The following is a 26,303-nucleotide window of genomic DNA, read 5'->3' as shown; positions in this document are numbered from 1 at the left end:
TATTCCATTGCTGCCTATGGCACCCTCATCAACACACTATTTTTGAAAAGAAGAGGAAAGAAAGAATTCTTTGCTTTTGTCATTCAATTAGTAATTAATGGAGTAAAATAGAGACCAATGTCTGGTGTCAGATTCAGTAAACATAGATTAAATTCAATCAGTTAGAAATAAAGTAATTACTTATAAGAAAAACAAAGGATTGATAGTTAATGTTAGCTAGAGGGACATCCACAGACCCCCTACCTTAAGATAAGAAGGGATTTTCTCTCTTTAAAATAACTCCTAATTCTATGTATCATCAATGTCATATAATGACAATAATAGTTGCCAGTAGAGCTCTAGTCATTTACTGAGTATCATGTTGTTATTGTATAAGCATTACTCTTTGTAGTAAGCCATGAAAACTATAGTAAAAACTATTATTACTTCAGTTTTATAAAAAAAAGGAAATTAAAGTTTGCTATGTAACTACTCAAAGTCACAAGGCTATGCCTTCCACATCGGTTGCTGAACAACTCTATTGTCAGCCTACTCCACTGGCTAATGCTTGATTAGTAGGTCTCCTAGGAACAGGGACACAATCTCACATGGTTTATTCAGGTTAATAATAGATTGTATGCACCTTAAGGATACTAAATTGAATAATTGAATATCCAGTGGGATTTAAATGGTTTAGAAAAAAATAAACTAAAATAAAACTTAGAAGCTACAGTAGCACATATGGAATGCTACCAACCTAATTAAAATTAATATCTGAAACATCATTTATAAGCAGAAGGTTCTGTTTGTTTGTTTTTTCCCTCTCATTAGCACTAGCCCCACTGAGCTTGTGAACATAGCTCATTGTTTTTGCAAATTACAACCCAGCTCTATTTATGAAACCATTCTCTGAGTCGAAGGGAAAAAAAGACAAATTCTTAAAAAGTTTATAATTGGAGTAGACAGACTAAGATGGTGTTGATGACTGACAACCCACATGTCTGATAATATATCTTGAATACAAACACTAATCATGGTTTGGGACCCTCTAAATCCTTCTAAATCCTATTCTGCCCATCATCCATATCTATAGGTCTTTCATCTTCAACCTAACATGAACCAAAAATACTATAGAAACAACACTGCATCCATCATGAATATGAATCATTTAATGGGCTATTATTGTCTAAAAATACTATAAAACAATAGTTTGCATCATAGTGGGTATTATAGAGAATCTAGAAGCTATTCAAGGTATACATGAGGACCTGCTAAGTTTATATGCAAATACTACGTCATATACATAGCATATATATATGCTATGTAAGGAAATAAGCCATCATGGATTTCATCATCTGTAAGAGGGTCCTGGAACTAATCTCCTGCAGACATCAAAAGAAAACTCTGTGTGTGTGTGTGTGTGAGTGTGTTTGTGAGTGTGTGTGTGTGTGTGTGGTGTGTACTTTACATACAATATGGAAAGAAAAATTGAGCTCTAAGCAAAGGATCCACTTTTTGAATAATATGTAACAGTAAACTGATGAACTGCAGAGCATCACTTAGATTTCAGTGTATTGTGATAAAACTACCCCTCCTTTCTCTAAAATCATTCAGACAGAAATCGTGCCTATGGAAGTCTGTTTGTCTCTCCAGAGGGCTCAGATCATCAGCCAATTGCAGGTTTAACCAGTTGGTATGAACAGTTTTCTCTGGGGAAGTTGTGCCTAGCATGTGAAAATAATTTTCCTCACTCATTCAATCAGCAATTGCTGAACTCATGGTATGTGTCTGAAATGCATGTAGAGAATGGGGATAAAGCTGTAAATATAACATACACATAGTCATTCAGGAATTGGATACTGTGAAAGTACCTGAGTTCCAATAGTCTTTCTCATCAAATTGATGTCTTCTCAGAACCTGAGATATAAAGCTATCAGTTTCACCCAATTAAAGTACACTTGGTCCAATCATATTGAATTAGGGTAATCCAAGGCCATAGTGACAAATGGCCTTATAAAATAGGGGGACTATGGACACAGAGTCACAGTACTTGTGCCAGTACTGGGGCTTGAAGTTGGAGCCTCTCATTCACATTTGGCGTTTGTGCTTAAAGCTGGTGTTCTACCACTTAAGCTATATTTCCATTTCTGGCTATTGGGTTTACAGATAAGAGTGTGTCAGAGTTCTCTGCCCAAGCTACCTTCAAACAGAGATCTCCAGATCTCAGCCTCCTCAGTAGCTAGGATGACAGTTGTGAACCACTAGTGCCTGGGCTCAGGAGAAGAGACCCTAATGTGTCTAACCGGCAAAGATTGCAGACTATATAGCTTGCAAAACCAGCTACCACTGTATGCTTGTGAGAGACAAGAAGAATCCTCCTCTTGAACCTAAAGAGAGAGTAGAAACCTTGATATGTATTCATTTACAACCACTAAGACCCAGAACTATACGAAAATAAATGCCTGTTGCTTAAGCCGTCTGATTTGAGGTATACCATCTTATTATAACTTCCTTACTTTAGTCCCTAATAGAGGCAAGTATTACCGAAGACAATGCCATCGGATCACACAGGAAAGAGAGGATTGACAACATGTATCTGTGAGAGATGACTTTCAGGGCAAACCTCATGTGTGAATTAGCATTGTGCAAACACAAAAGAAGAAGAATTCTAGGCATGGGGAAAAGCACAAACAAAGGACCAGACTTACAGAAAAGTTCAAGCAACTTAGAGGAAGGCAGCTGGGACTGGAAGGGTAATAAACAGCAACACATTAAAATGATTAGAAAGAAGTAGCAAAAGTGTGCAGGAGACAGACAACATCAACTATTTCCTAGCCTCAAGGAATCTGCACCCCCAAGAGGAGCAGCACCATATTATTAATAGCTATAATTCATGGTCCAGTAATAACAAACACTCCAAGGAACATGCAGAGTTCAGAGAGAGGAAACAGTGATTTCTCTCTGTGAGATCACTGAACTATGTACTGACAAAGAAGCATCATCCATCTGTGGTTTCACTCACACAAATAAAATTTGGATATTCTCTTGTGTTAAGATTTCCCCCAAACCCAAGCCTTAGATGGAGACAGTTGGAGAAGAAATTCATTAAGGAAGCACTCAGTAGAGAAAGGGATAAACTAAGGGTGTGGTTTCAGAGGATGACCAATTTCAATCTGCTCCCAAAGAAAAGGTAGTATTAATAGCACAGTGAAATCTTTGTCTCCAGGAGAGGCCAGGCTTTGGTGTCACCTTTATCATTGGCTCTTGAGTCAGCTGGTGACTCTTCATTCTCTTCTTGGGTAGCAAGCTCCATTGTGTAATGGCTATGTCATGGAAGGACATAAGAAATGGGAGCCTTTGAAAGTAACTCTTCTAGAAGGAATCCTACAAATTTGGACCAAATTTTAAATAAAGAGCATCAGCCTGACAGACAGATACACATTGGTGACAAGAGTTCGGGATACTTCAGAATGAAAGAACAATAAGGAACAAGATGCTCTAAATTTGCTAAAAAAAAATCAACCTCAGATGACTGAGCTCACCTTAGACAATGAGTAAAGGAGGACTAGTCAGACTCAGAATGGACTCGCTATAATAAGTCTCCACTAACTTCCTTCTCTGATACATTTGTCTTCTACTTAAACGTACCTCAACCAAGCACTAGTGGCTCAGCCCTATGGCTCAGGAGATTGAGAGCTGACAATCAAAGCCAATTCCTGTTAGGAAAGTTTTGGGACTCTTATCTCCAATTAACCACAAGAAAACTGGAAGTGGAGCCATGGCTCAAAGTGGTAGAGTGCTAGCCTTGAGCAAAATAGTTCATGGACAGTGCCCTGGCCCTGAGTTCAAGTCCCACCACTGACAACAACAAAAATAATAATAGAAGAAGAAAGGTGTTTGTAGCTTTCCTTCTTATTGTAAGTTCTTTCACTAAGCTAAGTCAGTAACAGAATTTTTATTCAAATGTTGAGAGTAGATAATGGTTCAAACAGCAAATAATAATTTCCAGACAAACCATGTACATAAGAAAACCTAGAAGAGAGGACACACTGGCTCTTTAGTTTCATCTTTGTCTGTAGAGACACAGATTAGTCAAGCCATCCTGAGTGATGACAATACTTCTTACACATCCCCTTTGACGAATCCTTGACACTTTTATTTTGTTCACGTTAATTCATTGCCACTGGCATTTATTTACCATTCAACAGACAACAGCAATTATGGGATAAGAGTGATGCAAGAAACCAAAGATAATTTTTGTTCAAGTATTTGGTTGAAGTGAGAATCTGAGTAATGTAGTTCTTGATATGTAACCATGTCTGGAATATAATGAAATACAAATAAAACCACCATGTTTGAAGCTTTTATCTTCTAGATGTAATGTAACATAAAGAAGAAAATATTGAAATCAATTTTAGATGAATATATGTTCTCTGAGAAGATGAATGTTCTTCTCAGACAGGAAAGTGAATAGACAGACAGGAAATGGGGAAAAAGAGAGAAGAAATGAGGAAAGGAGGAAGGAAAGGAAGGAGGGAGGGGGCAGGGGAGGAGAGAAATTTTATAATATCAAGAAATCTCGGGCTGGGGATATAGCCTAGTGGCAAGAGTGCCTGCCTCGGATACACGAGGCCCTAGGTTCGATTCCCCAGCACCACATATACAGAAAACGGCCAGAAGCGGCGCTGTGGCTCAAGTGGCAGAGTGCTAGCCTTGAGCGGGAAGAAACCAGGGACAGTGCTCAGGCCCTGAGTCCAAGGCCCAGGACTGGCCGAAAAAAAAAAAAAAAAGAAAAGAAAAAAAAGAAATCTAAGACCCAAGGAAATATATCCAATAGTAAATAACAGTTGGAGAATGATGAGGCTAGCTCTCTTATTATAAATAATGATAGAAATATATTGATCCTTAGTATGATTACTGTTTGCCCATTAAACCCAGAGGGATTTATGAGGTTAGATCAATAGCAAATTGGAAGAAAATGGAAATTGAGAGATTTGTTTCTTAAAGTCACATTAACTGTTATTGCCTCCAATGACTGCAGGGCATTGTCTGTAACTACTTTAGTTCATGCGATTCTTTGCCCTCCAGTTAATGGAAGGAAACTCAGCAGAACAGCCAGCTACTATTATTTTGGCATTAATATCAACACTGATTATCGTAGTATAACTTCTGGCTGTTTTCACCTCCAAATAAATAATGTATAGCCTATTTTTAATAGGAGCAGTTATAAAGTACTATTCCAAGTTAAAACTGCAAATTCTTTTCACTTATTTTAAAATGTTCTCACAGATAAGGTGTGCGTGACTGATTGTAAAGCTAGTGGTAATGACTATTTTGTTGACTCACCTAGTTTATCTGCGTTTACTTTTTAGGCTTCGGTTCATACATTGACTCACTTGTGGGTTACAAGGAGATTTAAAATAGCTTGATTTTGTTGGAAAAAAATATACAAGAGTATTAAGATTTCATATTTTGTATATTTCAAGGCATACTTAGAAGAATTGTTGGGCTGGTTACTGCTAATGGCTCACACCTGGAATGCTAACTACTCAGGGAGTGGGTATCTGCAAGACTGTGGTTCAAGATCAGCATGGCAAGAAGTTCACAGGCCCTCATTTAACAGAAACATATGGGCATGGAGGTGCATGCTTGTTCTCTCAGCTATGGTGAGAAGCACAAAGAGAAGAATCAAGGCCCAGGTTGGAATGAGCAAAAAAGGCCAGATTCTTTCAAAAAAAATAGCCTAAGAAAAAGGGGCTGGACTTATGGATCAAGTAGTAGATTGTCTGCCTCTGAAGTATGACACCCTGAGTTCAAACCCTAATACTGATGAAAGATAAAAAAAAGTTCAAAGCAAGATGTATTTGGAAAGAATATGTTACTTAAAAGTAAAAAGTAGTTTCTTGAAAACTAGGCTATAAGCCAGGCATAGTAGTGCTTTCCTGTAATTCCAGCTACTGGAACAGAGAGATTGGAGGATCACAGCCTGAGGCATGTCCTAGTGAAAAGGAAGAGATCTCATCTGAAATTAGAACTAAAAGCAAAACAACTGGGTGCGGTTCAACTCACAAAGTGTTGAAGAGAAGCCAGAGTTCAATCCCCCATACCACCAAACAGTTCTTAATTGTGTAATTATTGTAGTCTAAAGAGATATGACACTTTGCTAAATCATAACCGCTATTCACACGTTGCTGTCATTTACATTCTTACTTTATAAAATCTGGTAGCACTACACAAGGTAAATCTTACTTTTCTATATTGGGAGACATATTAGCTTTACCCAGATTCTTTTGTGGGAGAGGTTTGAGGGGCGTAGTAGTTAGGCATTGAACTCAGGGCTTGCAAGGCAGCCACTCTACCAGTTGAGCTATGCCCCCAGCCCCACTGTTCCTTGGTTACTTTTGAGGTAGCAACTCCTTTCGGCTCAGTCTGGTCTGGGCTCTGATCTTCCTCCTTGGGCTTCTTCATGTCAGTGACGAAGACATTGAGGAGTGCCACCCCCAGTCATTGCGCTTACCCTGTAGCTGGGGTGACAGGCACACATGATGTCACCAAGTCATTAAGTGAGATGGAGAGCTGTGAACTTTGAGACGAACCCCAAAACACAATTCCCCTCATCTCCCAAGTAGCTAACACTACAGGCTTGAACTACCACACTTAGCTCCCTGGACTCTCAAAGGAGCTTTCAAGCCCTAGCTGTTCTCTAGTGAAGTTACTTGAATGGATGGAACAAAACTACATTAGTGCAGGGTAATTTCAGTGTGTTCTAATGGGTTAGCATTTCTAATGTAAGAGCCTAGTATGCTGAAAATATTTGAGAGCCTGTAATAAATACAATTATGCAGATTTTTCAGTTAAAATTTTATGCTGAACATAAATATTAATGAGTTCATTTAACAACTTTATGGGGAAACAAAATAATAGTTAAGATGTCGGTTTACAGCTCTCAATTTTTCTTAGTTCTTGTCTCTAAAATCTTTGTTATTCTATGATTTTTCTTAAGGTATGACAACTCTTAACTTTAGCATCTTCAATTATATGACGATGATATGAGTGGTTACTATAGGTGCATGTCATAGCGATGAAATGAGATATTACACATATCTGCAACCAAGCACTCATTTAATAGCAGAGTTTAACCAGTGCCTAACTAGAGAACAATAAAAAATATCTCACTGGTTACCAACCAGGAGAAAAAACAAGTGTTAGTATGTTAAATATGTATATTATCATTCTCTAGTAAAGAAAAAAAATAGAGAAATAAAACAAAATTTGAAAATGATTAGAAACAATCATTTGTTAATATTTCCAGTAATGTTACCTTTAACTCTGTGTGTGCGTGCATGTGTGTGTTTGTGTGTGTGTGTGTGTGTGTTAAATTTTCTGCTCAAGGATCTGAGTCACATCTTCATATCTGCTTTCTTCCTGGCTGTTTAGAGATAAGAATCTCAGAGAGTTTTCTGCCCAAGCTGACTTCAAACTGCAATCCTCAGATCTTAGCCTCCTGAATAGCTAGGGTTATAGGTGTGAGCCATTGACACTTAGCCTATCTTTAATTATCATCTTGTCTCCTTCAACATTACTATGAGAATCTTGACATACTTGGGACTCAGATCACTGAACTAGGATGTCAAATTCCTTAAAAATCACAGTACTAAATCACACTAATCACAGTGGGATTTATTTTGCAGTATTTTAGATACATAGAACATGGACCACTTGATGAGTATATCTAATTTTGTGAATATAAACCTTGTAACTGCCATACACATCCAGGTACTCAAACAACCTCCTTTCTCATTAACACATCCCCAAAATTACTATTTTGACTTCTAGTGTCATCAGGCTTCCATACTTTTATGAAAAATATTATTTGTTTTTTGGTTCTTTATTCGATATAGTGTTTGTGAAGCTCATTCACTGTGTTGTAATGTGATAGCATTTCATTCATCTTCACTATGGGTAGCATTTAAGTGAAAAAAAATCACAATTTATTCTTTCTACTTTGTAATATACTGGATGGTTTTCTAATTTTATCTATTATAATAATATCTCTAAAACATTCCTCAACATTTCTTTTTTTAATTTAATTTATTTATTAATTGAACACAAATTCTTTTGGCAAGGTGTTGTGCAAAAAGGGTACAGTTACATAGTAGAGCAGTGTGTACATTTCTTGTGATATCTTATGCCCTGTTTTTCTTTCCCTTTCTTCCAGAGGATAGACTATATGCACCTGTTATGTTTATACCTAGTAGAACTTTCGAGTCAAAGGGTCTATGGGAATTGCTGAGTCAAACTGCATATATTTAGCTTGAGTATATACTTCCAAAAGGAACATATGTTAACAGAAACAGTATAGTGTGATGGTCCATTTTACAAATAGAAAACCAATGAACTGTTTGTAAAATTATTTGTTTATGGATATGGGGCTAGAAGCAGAGAGAGTGCCCAGTATGCATTTTGTCACTGTGAGAATTCTGGAGGACAGAAAGGTGAGAGAACAGAGCCATGGTTTTGGCATCCACAGAATTTTCACAGATTACAAAATGTTCAAATCTATTACAGGAGGCAGATATCTTTAAAAGCTGAGCATTTTTAAATTGAAGACTTGAGTCTGTTTCTCTGAATAAAAGGAGCGTGATCTAATAAAATAATACAGACAGTAGTGTCATATGTACCAGACTAGCATTGAAAACTACCTTCCTTCAAGAAGTACATTGAGGCTGATAGCTAAGAAAACAATAAAAGTTAAGTGGGAAAAGGGAAGTGTAAGAGCTTTCCCAAACATCAACAGAAAGGTTCCATGAGAGGATCTGGGTGGAGAGGGGAACAGGACATTGAAAGACAGACAGTAATGAGAACCGTTTGGGACATTAGCTGTTGTGGGATTGAGGACGATGAGCTAAGAATAAAAAAATACATGGAATGGTTTGAATGCAGTGACAGAGAGAGAGGTGCCGAGGAGCAGCTTTGTGGAGGACAGATGGATGAGGCCAGCATGAATGCAGATCGCACAATGACAAGAGTTCTGAAAAGAGGGGCAATGGTACTATCTTGGGCAAGGATAATGGCAGTGTAGCTGATGGATCCAAGTGATAGACAGTGAGCAAAATCAATAGCACTTGGTAACCGATGGGTGAGGGTCATGTAAACGAGCACTATGGAATAATCACAATAAAACCTATTCTACTACTAATTTTACTAAAATCTAACTTTGCACTGAAAAAAAAATCATTAAGAATGCATCAGGTCTGACTTTAGGTTTCATGCTGGCTAAACAAAATAGGTAAATAACTAGTTAATTCTGGGAATAAAAATCACTCTAGCTGTTGAGGTAGCTAAATCTAATATGGTACTTTTTTGTAACAAAACTGTTATTTATATCCAGGAATCGAATCCAAGAGCAAATCAACTGAACTGTTTTTTGTCACCTTTAGAAATGCTGATTTTTTTTTCCTCTGACATGGTCAGAGACACTGCCAACATTTTCTCAGCTCTGGCATCTTTCACAAGTTTCATTCTTTTTCAGACTATTGATTGTGTATTTCAGGAGGAAACACATTTTTTGAGGTGTTTAAAGGAAACATCTGTTGTGTGTGCATAGGAAATAGATCAATGGTAATCACCCACTCACTCTCTACTGATCAATATGAATGAGACTGAGATATCATTATAAATTTCTTCTCTTTTCATTGCCTACTATTACAGGCACACTTTTTATGAATTTGTTCTGGGTTCAGTTCATTATCATAAACCTAATGAAAATACTTCATCCTTGTGAGGCTGTCACAAAGACATCTCTGTGTGTTTTGTTTCTCTATAACAATAGGTAAGAAATGCTTAACTGGATACAAGTTCATAAGCAAAAGTAACTCAATCATAACTCTACAATTTAGAACTCATTTAGTATACAATTAATATGTAACTGGTGATGGATTCATAGATAGTCTAGTTGTAGATAGTCTGGTCAGAAACTAGCTTCAGAGATTAAAAATGTCTATTTTTAAAACCTAGAAATATTGAGACATGAAAAACAAAATATATACACTTACTTTTTCTACCTAGATGTGCTTTTCCTTCTTAATTTCCCACATTCATTCTAGATTCATTTTTCTAAAAATACAACTGGCCTTCAATCATTAACTTAAAAATAAAAGTGATCACGGTGCTGGTAGCTCATGTCTTTAATCCTAGCCTTACAAAAGGCTAAAATTGGAGGATCATGGTTTGAAGTAAAAAAGTTCTGAGACTTATATCTCTAATAATACAGCCAAAAGTGAAAAGTAGAAGTATGGTTCAATTCGTAGAATACCAACTTTGAGCAAAAACACCCAATGAGAAAGCAAGACCCTGAGTTCAAGTTCTAGTACTGGCACAAAACAAACAGACAAATAAATATGGTTTCCAGTTATTCATCGCAAAGTACTTTACATTGAAGATCTGCCATGAACTTTTCCCTCTTCCAAACACATCCCACCATTCTTCTAGACTTCCCAGAATACTGTCTCTATATCAAACAAGCCCACTTAATTCCTCTTTTTCACCCAATACCGGAAATTTTGTGCAGACTATTTCCCAGTCCCATGAGCACCTGAAAAATTTAGCATTCCTCCACATGACACCATGTCTCACATCTGAATCCTAATTTGTCTACTAACCTCCTATCTTGATTCCAGTTCACAATGATAGTTCATTTATTCAGTTACCTTGATTGCAGATATAATTGAAGTTAGCTTAAATAATCAATTAACTGGTTTTCCAGGTTACATTTTTATCCTTAATAGACATGATATTCTCTAAAATCTGGAACTCTCCCTCACATAATCATTTGCCTATGTCACAATGCCTTCCATGTAATGGATTCTCAGTAAAGAAGCCAACTGATTAATTGATTGATTAATGAAAACATTCTGAGATGTTTATTAAATATCATTCAGTAATTTGGATTCATTATTGCTTTTGAACTTGTAAGTACCCTAAAGGAGATAAAACATTTCCGTTTCTGTTGTCTCATCTTCCCTTGTAACCCTGTCACATAATTTTGAAGCATGTGGAGAGAAAGCTAAAATTGAACCCAAAATGGAAATCACGGAACTATTGGAAATTCAAAGCTATTGAAAGAAAATGTTGCAGAGATTTGTCTCACCATCACTGTAATTCTGGAGCCGCATATGGCAGAATATGTCCTTACTGAGTTTGTTAGCTGGATTTTGAATATAAGCACCACGAATGCACATCAAGATGTCATCTAATAATTGTAGCCATATGCAGGACTCTACATATAACTATTCAGAAGTGACGGTCCCCTTAGGAATGAAATATACACACTCTCCATCTTAGAAAGCACTTCTCATGAACATTATGTTGTACAGGAAAGCCCTATCAATCTATTACACACTTCCTTGTTCAGTCATTGTATACTGATGATCTGCCACGTGATAAAAGTAAAACTGACATGGAGATGAGACTTGAAAACTTCCTGAGTAAAAAAAACAATTTGGCAATAATCTAGTCTTCACCTTGCCTAAACTGCACACACAAGCAAAGTTTAACTTGTCCATTTCTAATTCATTCTTAGCCTCAGTCAAATGAAAGTAGCATGCTAACATATGACTATATGACTAGGAGCTTTCTAACAAAATAAACCAATAAGGGCAATTTCTTGTTGTTTTATAATTTTTCAATTATTTATTTATTGTCAAAGTGATGTACACAGAGGTTACAGTTTGATATGTAAGGCAGTGAGTACATTTCTTGTATAACTTGTTACCTCCTCCCTCATTTCCCCCTTTCCCCGTCCCCGACCCCCTTTCCCTCATTGCCCATGAGTTGTTCAGTTGTTTTACACCAAATGGTTTTGTAAGTATTGCTTTTGGAGTAGTTTGTCTTTTTATCCTTTGCTCTCGATTTTGATATTCCTTTTCCCTTCCCTAGTTATAATACAAGTATATACAGTAGTCAGGGTACTCAGACCAGGTACAGTGATAGCATAACAACCACAGGAAGGGGATACAAGAGGAACAACAACAATAAAAAAAACCTATGGTTTCAGATGGCATGTTGAAAATGATTACAACAGTGATATAACACTCGTTTCCATAACATGGAGTTCATTTCACTTAGCATCATGTTATGTGTTCATATTGGGCTCTTGTGATCTTCTGCTGTGACTAGCCTAAAACCTGTACTAATTATTCCCTATAAGAGAAACCACAGAGTCCATGTTTCTTTGGGTCTGGCTCATTTACCTTAGTATAATTTTTTCCAAATCCTTCCAGTTCCTTACCAATGGGGCAATGTCATTCTTTCTGATAGAGGCATAAAATTCCATTGTGTATATGTACCACATTTTCCAAGAAAAGGGCAATTTTTTAATTGCAATCAATCAAAGCATTTCTGAAATTTTCTCCTTATTCATTCTAGTGTGTGTGTGTGTGTGTGTGTGTGTGTGTGTGTGTGTATGATTACTGGGAACTTGTACTCTCTCTTGACTTTTTTTTTTTTTTTTTTTTTTTTTTTTGGCCAGTCCTGGGCCTTGGACTCAGGGCCTGAGCACTGTCCCTGGCTTCTCCCCGCTCAAGGCTAGCACTCTGCCACTTGAGCCACAGCGCCGCTTCTGGCCGTTTTCTGTATATGTGGTGCTGGGGAATCGAACCTAGGGCCTCGTGTATCCGAGGCAGGCACTCTTGCCACTAGGCTATATCCCCAGCCCCTCTCTTGACTTTTTGATTAGGGTTAACCTTCCACCATGTGAGTCATACCATTATTACCAGTTTCTTTCTGGTTAATTGGAAATGAGAATCTCATGAACTCTACTGTCCAGACTGGTTTTGAACAATGGTTCTCAGATCTCATCCTCCCAAATAGGATTACAATCATGAGCTACGAGCATCTCCACACCATGTAACTTCTTTTTTTTTTTTTGGCCAGTCCTGGGCCTTGGACTCAGGGCCTGAGCACTGTCCCTGGCTTCCTTTTTGCTCAAGGCTAGCACTCTGCCACTTGAGCCACAGCGCCACTTCTGGCCGTTTTCTGTATATGCGGTGCTGGGGAATCGAACCCAGGGCCTCATGTATACGAGGCAGGCACTCTTGCCACTAGGCCATATCCCCAACCCACCATGTAACTTCTTGACTGGCAATTTGTCATCAAAACATTAAAACTCATTGTGCTTTGGCACCTCTAAATAAATGACTGTCTAAAATGTTATTTTTATCTGATTTTTGTCTTCTTCCCAATGATAGAAATAGAGCTATTTTATAGAGAAACAATAATGAATGAGAGATTTTTTTTTAAACTGGAACTTACAATCCAGATGGACAGAGAGATAAATAAAAAAGTGATAAATTGGAGTTATTTCCTTTACAGGAATTAATCACTTGTCATCATAGAAAATAACAGGCAGAATCTGCTAAAATACTCACTGAGGAAGTAATATTTAAACTTATTCTTGAGGAATAATTTGGAATTAATCATGTAATTAGGCCAATTGTTAATTTTGTTAAACATGTTAATAGTAGTTACGTGAGATATACCCTTTTTAAAAAAATTCTGAGGATATAATCCCATGTTTAGCTCCCAGATCAATACTTCCTCAATAAAATAATTCTGTGATGTAGGCAGCTGACTCTGTTATTTTTCAAAGTCATTGCAGGATTAATATTAAGAAGAAATATAATAAAATATTTTCATGAACAAGGTATAAGCTATTATTGCTTATGGTTCTTTTACTGCTAGTATACTTAAGTACTTTCTAATTCCAATGGTAGGTGACTTTTTAAAAAAATGATCTAAAATGATTAAATAATGATACTTAAGGTTAGTGAGAGTTAGGAAAAATAACTGGGCTCAGAGTTGAAACTGTTAAGATTTGTACAATCGATCACTACTACTCAAAACCTTACCTTCCTTTTGAAGAACTATTTGCTCAGCCTTTCATTACAGAAAAATAAAATCTGATAGCAATCATCTTATAAAGAAGAAAGGTTGATTCTGGCTCATAGTTTTGGAGGTTTCTTTCCACAAATGATCAGCATTGTAGCTCTGAGCCTATGGTGACACAGGGTATCATGGTCAAAGCATATGGCAGAAGAAGATCATTCATTCAGGTCAGAGCCAAAACGTAAAGCAAGAGGCCCTTGTCCCACATTGCACACCTCGAAAGCACACCTCAACGACATGAAATCTCTACGAGGGCCCATCTTCTAAAGCTCCTATCAATACCTTCAGCCTCTGCTCTCCAGTAAGACCTCCAGATTGGGATTGAAATTTGATCATGTGTCCCTTGGAGGACATTCCTGCTCCATACTGGAACACCAACTGAATCTCTTTTCAAATGCAAGAGGCTCATAATCCTTAGACTCCAACCATGCCCAGGAGATCCTAGAGCATCATAGAATACCACCAGAGCCACCAAGGGAGGAGAGCAAGAGGGGATTGAAGGGTAAGACTACTGGAGCAGGAAAACCAAGAGCTCTATGCCTCTGCCTCCACCCTCATAAAATAATCTGACCATGTGCATTTCTATCCTGACCTGTGGAGCGAGGTTTAATTAGAAAAAATAGGTTCTGCTTCTAAAATCACTTTGCAAATCACAGATTTGATGAATCCATCTTCTAATTACAGCTAAGGAATCCATGTTCTTCCCAATGAAGATTAAATTTTGAAATCACATTCTTAAGAAGAAAGGAGAAAGGATAAGATCCAGATGTTCAGGTTTAGCCTTTGGAAAAACATAAGCCCCTGTGCATGCCAAAGATGGAAACCTGAACCTGAAGAAAGTGCAATGCACAAATGACTACATATGCAAACCAAGGGAGACTCCCACTGGGGTATTTGATCCTCAGGTACCATCTATGACCATAAAAATGAGTCTATTTGTATCTCAGCCACCCAGGGCATCTCTCAGGTAATCATTAATTTCAGCCCCATCCTCAGAGTGCAGAGTTGGTACACTCTAATCATGCCCACACACATTTCCTTTTTAAAATTTTGAAAGCTTGCTAAAATTAATTCTATGACAATTTATGAGGCACTAAAGACAAACGTTTGTGATTAAGATTTTAAAATATCATATTTACCCATAACACCTCCCCAAATATGTTACATGCTGTATTCCAAAACGGAGTGCAAAATTATGAGCAAATTGCGTGCAGCATTCATAGAAATTAACTTTGTATGTGATGTATGATGTCACAAAAGAGGGCTTCATGGCTACTTGTGTTTGGTGCATTTCTTTGAGAGACAATGGCCACAGTTTTGAAAGAGCCCTATCCCCTAGGATGATTCTATATGTGATTCATGTTCACCTATGTTAAAAATATGTATATAAGCTGGTGCCAGTGGTTCATGCCTGTAATATTAGCTACTGAATAGGCTGAGATCTGAAAATAGTCATTCAAGCCAGCCTGAGGAGGAAACTCCATGAGAAACTTATCTCCAATAAACCACTCAAAAAAAGCCAAAAGTGACACTATTGCTCAATGGTAGAGCACTCACTTTGAGTGAAAGAAGCTTAGGGACAGTGCCCATGCCCTGAGTTCAAGCCTCCGGACTGGAAAAAAAATGTACATAGCTCCATAAAGGCACCTTTGCTAAGACCTGATAGAGCATTTGAAACATATCCAATTTCGTACAAGGTTTTAACTGTGAAGTATCTTACAAGACATTGAAAAGGAAAGAAATAAGACAGATAGGAAAGACGAATCAGAACTGTTTATCTTTAAAAATTGAATTACTAAAAATACTTTGCACCAATTTGTTCTCTGGAAAAATATAGAGAGAAGATATGTTTTCCCCTCTATTTCAAGGGATAACGCTCATCTGAAGAAGAAAGAAAGAAATGTTTTCATGCTTCACATGAGCCCTGGAGATACATCCTTTCTTCGAAAGATTTTTCCCCAGTTGGCTTTAATTAAGTTTAGAATAGTGTACCTGGAAACTGAAAAACGAATGCAAATCAAATTACTGTCTAGACAATAAGTTCTAATATTTCCCCTTACAGTTGTAGCCTGCTTTCAATGTTTTCATGAAAAGATTCATCTAAATCAAATTTCTGATAATCAATCACTGTAAGTGCACTGGGAGAATTGTTATTTAAAGGAGTCTCCCGGAGTGAACTTGAGAACTAATAGTCCTGGGGAGGCAACAAAATCCTTAAGTGCATTCACTTTTGTGTAAATCTGCCCTCACCCTTAACACATCAGCTTAGAGTGAAGAGTTGCTGGATCCAAGTGATGCCAGTAACCTTTTCCCATCTAGGGAGAAGGTGTCACTTAATATGATAAGATCACTCACCCCCATCCAACCCCACCAGCACCATCATTCCTTGTGCTAGTCAGCCTTCTATCACTATGACAAATCCCAGAGAGAATCAAACAGATCACAAGAAAGGCGTTTGAGGGCTTACAGTATTGAGGTTCTATTCTAGGATCCAGTAGATCAATTGCTTGTGTGTCTCTGTTAGGGATGGTTGCAAATCATGGCTGGGATGCACAGGAGAGGAAGAAGAAGGAGCCTGGGCGCCATCATCCCTTTCAAGGGTACATATGTGCCTAAGAAGGCCCTCCACTAGATCCTGCCTCTTAAAACCTCTCTTGCCTCTTCATGGTAGCAAGCGGGAACTAAGCCTTTCCTACATGGGCCTGCAGTGGGCAGCAAGCCAGAACTAAGCCTTTCCCATGTGGGGCCTTCAGTGGGCTCGCCAAATGCAAAGTGGGCCACTAAAACAGCATGGAGATAGCTGTTGCAAATGAGCCCAACCCAAAGGCCACCCAGAACACAGCTCCAGCAGAACAGCTAGCATACAAGAATATTCAGTAAGAACATTAGTGACATTTGAGGTTAATTGATTTGGGAGAGAGATGAGGAAAGCAGGATTTTGCTCTGAGTTGGATACTTTCCACAGTAAGGGTAATTCCAGGATTTGAAAATCTTATTAAATCTTGAGCTACAAAATGCCAAAGACCTGACTCCAATATGACTCCTTCCTGTTTTCTTATCCATCCCAGCATTCACTTCAGGATGTACTGTTCCAGATTAGATTTATTTACTTAGAGTTCTGTAGGCTGCAAACTCCAAAGATCAAGAGTCTGACAGACGGGTTTGATGCCTGATGGGAATTGTTGATTTTGCTTCTAAGATCGATGGTTCCTTAAAAACTTCATGGTAGGGAGGGAATGAACCACGTATTTTCAACTAAAAGAAGGAGCAGAAGCATGAAAAGGGCTTTCCTCTCTCCCTGGGGAGCTTGGGTGATGGTAGAGTCCCACTGTCAATCATCTCTAGTTTTGCTCCTTAGTGCTCAGTCCCCACATTGAACGTTTAATTTCAACATGGATGTTAGGAGCACATAATTTTTCTTTCTTTCTTTCTTTTTTTTTTTTTGGAAAGCAAATTCTCACCAATTTCCTTTTTACCATCAAGCATCACCACACTTAGAGCATTGCACTAGAAAGTAAGGAGTGAGCAGAATATATTTTAGATAATTTCAGTGCTCTGTCCTAGAAGGAGAGGGATTGGGAGAGTAGGGCTGGCCACACATGTCTCCATGTATCTTCCTCGGTGAGGAAATAATTTCAGGGAAATATGTTCATTATGTCCTGCCCAGAAATAGTTCTTTGGGAAGTGAGCTGATAAGTTCCAAGGTCTGTCAAATTAAAACATTGGAAATGGAATGGAGACCTACTTATCCTAAGTCATTTGTGTCCTACTTTGAGGAAGTGTCTCCCAAATTCCAGCCATTTGCTGGGAGCTAGCAGTGCAGTGGAGAAGGGAAATGTTGTTTGCTCTTATAATATGTATCTTTTAATAGATGTTGACAAACTCAATAGAATAGCTTCTATGAGTGCTTACTGCTTTCTTAACCACAAGTACAGATTGTAAGAAAAGCCAGGAATGAAATAAAGTAGAATCTAGGTAACAAAAGGGAAAATTAAGCTTTTGTTAATAGTAATGTTTAATTGACATTAAGGATAAGATCTCTGTTTATTTTATTTTAAATTTTGGTTCTGAAAAAATTAATTAAGAAAGCAAATGGAGTGGGATGAGGGGCTGGGGGGGAAGGGAAGGAGGGAGAAAAACGAGGAAGGGGATAACACGTATGACAAGAAATGAATATATACTCACTACCTTAAGCATGTAACTGTTACCCTTCTGTACATCATCCTGACAATAAATTTTAAAAATAGTAATGGTTAAGCCTATCTGACATGGGTAGACAATTCGATTTCTCCAACAATTTAACTTCTTTGCTCCTATTCCACATTTTGTTTATTTTTATTCACACGCGCCTGTGTGTGTATGAGAGAGAGAGAAGGAGGGGGAAAGAGAAAGAAGGAGGGAGAGAGAAGAAGAGAGGGTGGGAGGGAAGGAGGGAGATTAAAAAATGCATTTTTCTTCAAAATACCAGCATACTAACAAATCAGACAGATGGGAAATTTCCAAATATTGGTGAATGGAAATAGAATTTTCTTCTGCTGAAGCTAGAGACACTATGTAAGCTACTCAAGATGATAATAGGGAATTAGCAGCGTGAAAACTCACAGAAAAGAGAAAGATTTCATTTAGCCCTATAGATACAAGTGGACTGGTTTGAACTATGAAAGTCTCTCCTCTAAACTCTTAGTAATGTTTTTCTCTGCTATTCTTTTACAGTATCAACACGAGAACAGTTCTAAGATTTTTCTGTTAATGAAGAAATCCTCCATAAGTTCCTTTGTCCCTGAGCAGGAAACCAATGAAGCATTTTCAGGTGGCCTTTGATTTCTTTAAGTAAAAATTGGAGAGTTATGATGTCCACTGAGTCTCCACTGTGCCCTAGGCACTGTAGGGACAATAATAAAAATTAACATCACTCAGCCAGCCACCTGTAATCCTAGCTACTAAAGAGGCTGAGACCTAAGGATCATGGTTCAAAGCCAACAGAAAACCGGAAGTGGTGCTGCGGCTCAAAGTGATATCATGCTAGCCTTCAGCAAAAAGAGCTCAGAAACAATGCCTAGGTCCAAAGCTCAAGCCCCAAGATGAAGAAAAAAAAAAGAGAAAAGAAAAGAGGTCAGAGGATAAGGAACAAGTTGTCTGTGCTCACGGGCCCAGTTTGCCGATTATTAGTTGTCACTGTGAGGACACTTGGTAGAATGACAGTAATGCTGACATGACTCCTGGAGTGCATTGATTCATCTAGTGAGCATGGATAATCACAAAGCCAGCTTCACAGATCAAGTCATTCACTAAGTCCCAACATAGTCCATTATGCATAAGCTGTTTCTAAAATCTGCGGCTCATCTTAATGTTTCAACTAAGGATAATAGATCTGCAGTTCATTATAACTCTATTGGACCAACATTTTGATTACATTTTGTTAATAAAATGCCATTCCAATATATGCTAAGTTAATATGTTAGATAATTACCCCAAGGTACCTGTCCTGTGCTGTTCCACATAGCTCTTACCTTCAGAAGACACTCAATGAAATAGGATATAATAACTCAGTCCTTCCTATTTCATTTCAGAGAACTTCTTTGTAGTCTATGTAAATAGCTTCACAGAAGGATAAAACATATTTTGTCCCTGTATTTCATGATCTAAACTGTGATTCATCAAAGTATTGTGGAACATTTTATGAAAAGAAAACACAGTCATCATTGACACCCCCCAAAGGTATGCATTAACGTACTAACAAATTTCCCCTATTTCCTCTCATTAAGTGTCATTTGGTTTTGGTGCAGTGGATATCTGCCACAAAATTCTTTTAACTTCCCATCAAGGCCAATTACTGCAAACTTAGGTTCCCATGGCAACGAGGGGGTAGACCCCATTCTTTGCCCCTGTCAGTCATCTCAGCAGTGGGACTCTGGTATGGAGTGCTAACCAGTAGGGGAGTAGCGAATGGCATACCTTTGCAGAGCTTCAGATTGTGAATCCGAGGATGAAGCCACTCGGATGGAAAGGCCTGTTTCCATGCCAACTGCAGCAGCTCCTTTTGTTTTAGTTTGTCACTCATCACAGCAATGTTTGCCTTGGGAGACTGTGCTAAGCATTTCTAGCCACATTTTGTTGTGGATTCAAGAGTTTGGATGGCAGTGCTGCTATGGTTACGGGGTTTTGTCTTATGGGGAAATCCTGGAATAAAGTAATCACTGTGATTCCAATATAAATTGTAAATAACTAGCAGCACACTACAAAGAGAAGTTGGTATAACTAACTTCCATCTGGGACAATGTTAGCAAAGTCTGCCTCTTCTTTTCTTTTGTTGTACCTGCCCCCCTGAGACTGTAATGGTGGTGGTGTGTTTGAAATGGAGAAGGGAGGAAAAAATAATTCTGAGGGGTTTAATAAAATAAATAAGGAGAATATCAAGAGATTGTCTCTCCATTTATTTAAAAATAAGAATAGATATCGCTATGCTAAATGAAATCCAAGTACTCTATCTTTTGAAAACCAAGTACTGTATCTTCTATGTGGAATCTAAAAAAGTTTATTTTGGCCCAGATCTGGTGGTACCTATAGTCACCTATACCTATATCTATTACTATACCTCAGGAGACAGAAATAGAAGAATCTCAGTCTGGGTCTAGCCTTGGGCAACAACAACAACAACAAACAAACAAAAAAAAAAACTACCCTGTCTGAAAATAGACTAAAGTGTTCCCTCCAATAAAAATAGGCTAGGGCATGACTGGTGTGATTAGAACAGTTAACTAGCAAGCACAAGGCCTTGAGATCAAATCTCTGAACCACCAATAAAGTTCATCACACAGAAGCTGAGAGTAGCCAAGGAAACTACAGGGTAACGGGTAGAGGGAAAAGGTAGAGGGAATGGATGCTATCTTACAGAGAGAGCAAGAAATTCTGTAGCCACTGTATAGTGGGTGACACTAGGTAATAATTATGTATTTTATATTTTAACAAGCCAGACAGAAGGATTTTGAATATTTTTGCCATTAGAAATGATAAATTATGCAATGTATATACGTGTGACATCACATTATGCCTCTAAATATGGATGTTTCTGTACTTACATATCAGTTAAAGCTTAAAATGTAATCGAAATTTTAAAAAAAACTCAAAAAGAAAGTAAAAGCATGATTTTTAAATAATCAACAAAATAATAGATAAGAGAACAGCTCAAAGATAAATCTACACAAAAATATTCATATATTCAATACAATCCCTTTAATCCAGGGGACCATATGTATTACTTAATTTAAATGAATGTCTCAAAATCTTCTTCCTATTGTTGGAATATATCACTCCAAAATGCCTATGGTGAGATTTAGTAACCAATACAATATTAAGAGGCGGGGTTTTAGGAAGTGTTAAAGCCCTGAGGAGACTTCCTTGGATCAAACTAATAGTTAAATAAAAGAGATGTTTATTTACTAATAAACAAAATGACCCTAAATAATGAAAAATTACAAACAATCATTTCTCGCTCTTCTATGGACCAAAACTCTTTTAGGTTTACCTGGTTGTAATGTCTGCTTCCTGTCACAGTAAGTATCTAACTGTCTTCTGTAAGGAGTGGTGGCAGGTCATGAACACATGTTTTACACTGTTGCATCAGATTGTTCTTTTCAGGAATATAGCACAAAGTATGTAAAGTATATTTAATCTTTTCCCCCAAGAGGTGGAATAGATGGGGCCATGGCAGGGAGTAGCAAGGAGACATCTGTAGAGGAAACTGTAATTACGTCCATATGGCAGGGACAGTTGGATCAACCCACTAAAACATTAAGCCTGCTAAAACTCACTGGGGACCTACTTAACTGTTTATGGTCTCTACAAAGTATAGCCATTATTTCTCATACTGAGACTAAGTAGAATGAGTCTGAGAGAAAATTCCAGGGTGGCTATATTTTTTTAAATGTAGGCTTTGGTTATCTTTCTGGAAACAAGTGTTAGTGTTGGTTTTAATATGTTATGTTCCCTCACATTTACTCTCAGTATAAATACATTCAGAAATTTGTTAACCTACATTAAAACACAATTCCACTTTTCAAAATGCATTTGATAATTGTATCATATAGGAGGCAGCCCAAAAGTAGGTGCTCAGGTAACAAATGGTACATTCTGAACAAATTACCTTTTAGATAGAAGAAACTGAATATATGTATGGGAATACATGTGTTTATTTATAGTTATGTCCACAGATCTGTATTGTAAATATAGGTATAGAAGTAATACTGAGTTTTCAGAATTTATTCAGAAGGATAATTAAATTTTGCACTCATATTCTGCATTGACAGCAGTGTGCTATTTTTGAGTGAGTAAATGAATGAATGAACACTAGAGGAAAATGATGGCAAGTTGACTGCTTTAGTTAAAATGGAAGGTTATTGTTAACTACAAGGAGTACAGGACTTTCATTATTTTTCTTGTATTTCTCATTTGTCTAATATTCTAGTTGCATTTATATCTTACAAGTCAAAGGAAATTACTTTATTATAAATAAGTAGTGCTGAGGGTACACTCTGTGCTTGGTAGATATACATTTTTGAGGTTGATAAATTTCTTAGCAATTGACTCCAGAAGGTACTATGTTCTTGCAGAATTACTGTGTATTGCACTCAAATTTATTCTACAGTCTTTCTTCACCAATACTGTGGGTATGGATTGGTAAGAGGAATTGGAAACAATGAAGTGGTAGGCCAATCTTACCATAAAGCCTCGGTTTGAACCAAGAAAATACATAGAATACATTACTATTCCAATCTGATAGGTAATCAAGCCTCAAAAGAAAATAAGTGAACTTAAATAGTGATACAATGCAAATTTGAAGGTCAAGGATGGAAACAAACCATCCAGGAGAAAAGGTGAAGGAAATCAGACCCTATGTCAAGACAGGGATCCAGGGAATACCAGGATCCTTTAGAAAATGAAATAGCTTGGGATGGCTAAGAAGATAAGGAAGTCGTGAGAAGATGGAACAGTGGACAGAAATCAAATTACCTCGTGTACCTTGCTGAGAACTGGACTTTACACAGTGGGTAAAGCTCTGGAGAAGAGAAATAATGGTCTCATTTTGAAATACATCTCCTTTCTCTTCTCACCTGACATTTAATTAATTGAGACAATATGTGGCCAGTAACAGAAAAAATCAATGAAGGAAATAGAGAAGGAAGGACCAAGGACAGACAAGATGAATATTTTATAGGCAAAAACTTAGAGGATATCAACTAGAATGGAAGTTGATGAGGCTTTAGAGTAGAGGTCAACAAACTTCCCCCTGCCTAGCTTAAACCCATTTCTTCTACTATAATTTCCAACACAATTTCAGCTTGAGAACCCTGAGCTAAATCTTCACAAGATTGTTTATATGGATTTTGAAGGTAGAATACTGTTACAGAGAAATGTTCATCTGTTATCTCAGCCACCTGGTACACCAGAGACATGAGATCATTTAATAACTATGCCATTTAAACCAAGAACATCCTCTCTTCAGACATAAAGCATCTTTGTTCCCTAGGCCTTTATAATCTACAGAAAATGCCTACTCAAATTAAAATCTTGTAGACATAATGGAGCTCACTTACAAAAGAATCTACTCTGAGATATTTTACACAGTAAAGAGAATAACAATATAATTTCCTAAATTAATAGCTATTAAGGAAATCATAACAATAGCAATAACAAGAGAGAAAAGAAAGGAATCAATAATGCAAGAAACTGAAAAGTCCTAAAGAACAGGACCTAAGACCCTAGAAAGGTCTACATAAACACCTCAATAATGAGACAGAAACGTTTTTCTTAACATCAATTACTCCTTTATTGCTCAAATTCATTCATCTTCAAGTTCATTCATTGTTGCTCAAGTTCACTCATATATTTTGTTGAGATCTATTGGCCTCAATGCTTTCTGCATTCTCTGGTTAGATTTCAAGGTAACTGTTTTAAATGTAATTGACACGGTAGAGAAGGAGAACTTATATCCCCATTTTTTGAAACCCTGTTATATTAGTAATATTCAGCATAGTGATTTTGCCTGTTATGACTCACTTGCTATAAAGGAGTGGAATATAGGCTACTGACATGTAGTAAGGAAAGGCCAAACAGAAAAGCAACGCAACATGTCCTAAGGTATAGGACATCCAACCACAACAAAAAATTTGAGTGATCTTACTTGACAAATCCTACTTCAGAAGAACATCCAATCATATAGTCAATATTCCAAACATATCATTCTTTGTAATGTCATAGAATATAATCCAAATATACTGCCATAGCTACAAAGAGATCCTCACAAGAACCTTAATAAGGTCAATCAACAGAATACAAGTGAAGTTAGCATATTTTACCAGTATTAACATGTATGAGTTTAGTATGCATTGTTGTTTTATATACAGTGAAATCAGACCTCCTCTACAAGATGAAATTGTTTACCTGTTTAATTTCACACAAATGTCCTTTGAACTCTCAGAGCTACAAACACCACCACACCACACACACAAAAACAGTACAAGAAAGATCTATATGAGACATGTTGCCAATTTTCTCAGAAGAAAGAAATGTGTCCTGAAAAAAAAAAGCATTTGTTGAACAAGCTGCAGCTGTGTATAACTAATACTTAATTGCTCATCTAGAACATATTATCTATCAAGCAGAACAAAGGTGGGTAATTTGCTATGATCTACGGTGATGATTTACCAAATGACTGCATAAAAATACACTTAACTCATATTAAAGTTATGACAGTAACCAATCAAACCCCAGGGTATTCAGAATGAATGGTGACTTTATCTACATTTCCTTTGTAGGTTTAGAAAATATTCTTCAGAAAATTAGTCAAGGGTTTTGTAAAACCTTCTATTAGAAATCAGAAATTGACATCTGAATCCCGAGAACTACTCTAAAGCATCTAACAAAGTATGGTATTCAAAACTAAAACGGATACGTAAGTGCTCATTTTAATGTGAAATATTGTTGTATTGATAACTTCTCTCTCAAAAATAACAGTGCAGGCTTCTCTCAGTATTTGAGCTTCAGTGGTGGTCCAACACGATTCGAAAGCAATTTGCTTGGTACTGTGTGTTCACAGAATTCTTTTCCTTGTGTTTAACTCTGTAAATGATACCATAGAACAACATTGCTGTGGGAACGCTAACTAGTTGAGAGATGACTTCAAGTATATGGGAGGCCATACATGGCTATATTCATCTAATACATGACTTTGTAAAGGAACTCGACCACCCACAGAGAGGAGAGGAGTAGAAGAAGGAAAAGGTGAAGGGAGAAAAATGCAGGCAAGAATTCATTGTATGTACCACAGAATTGAGAAATATAAGGAAATGGGTGGGTTGAAGGGGGTTGAAGATGTTGAAGTATTGACATGATCAAGATGCATTGTACGTATAAACTGCTTTGTTAAACTGTAAAAACGAAAATAAATACATTATCTAAAATTAACATAGGTAAGGGAAAGGATGTATTGAAAGCAGTGTGATAGAATGTTGAAAGGGGTGAAATTGATCAAGACATACTATATTAAACTGCTTCGGTGAATGGCAATTCTTTTGTAAAACTATTTAAAGATAATAAAATATTTTAACATAAATTAAAGAAATACAAATGTAAGTGTACAATTTAATTTAAACAGAAATAAAAATGACAAACTTTACTTTCTTAAATATTAACAATAAGCTCTACTCAAAGTGAATAAAATTCTCTTGGAGACTGGAAATGGAGTAGAAAAGAGTTCCAATAGTGAACTTTGTCACTGAAGAAGGTGTAGAAACAAACTCTGATACATTAGTTCTCCACTTTCAGTTTTTCCTCTCTTTTCAGCATAATTAGAATTTCAGACTCCTTTGTCTATGTCACATTAGCTTGTATTACTTGTCACCAAAGTAGGAAGCACACATGTCCTCATCCTATCCATGTTAAGTTTAAACACATTACTATCTGTCAAAACAGCATGTGGGCAAAAGTGATACTGATGCAGCTGTGAGCTAAGGCCTTTCATGAGCATGTCCATCTTTATTCGTTTCATGCATTTTCCAAGAGAGGAGGCTGCCTCCAATAGCTATTAACTATTTAGACATGTGGAGCTGACCCATAGACTTGAAGCAAAAAAAAAAATACAGTAGTGAGTCAACAACCTTTATGAAGTTGTGCTTATGCAGTGAAAGTTCAATCCTACCACCTATAATAAGTGTTTCTACTAAAGTTTATTTTATGGACCTTCTCTACCTAATGTCTGCTCTCTGATTTTTCTATGATGAACGTGTAGGAAGGAAGGTTAAGACTGACATTGTGAATTAAATGATTTTTTTTTCTCTTTGCCATTTCTCTGCTTACTCTAACTTGTCTTGGTTATGTTCATC

The sequence above is a fragment of the Perognathus longimembris genome, chromosome 10 (genome assembly GCF_023159225.1).
Source record: "Perognathus longimembris pacificus isolate PPM17 chromosome 10, ASM2315922v1, whole genome shotgun sequence".
Lineage (NCBI taxonomy): Eukaryota > Metazoa > Chordata > Mammalia > Rodentia > Heteromyidae > Perognathus > Perognathus longimembris.
This window is presented reverse-complemented; position numbering follows the sequence as displayed.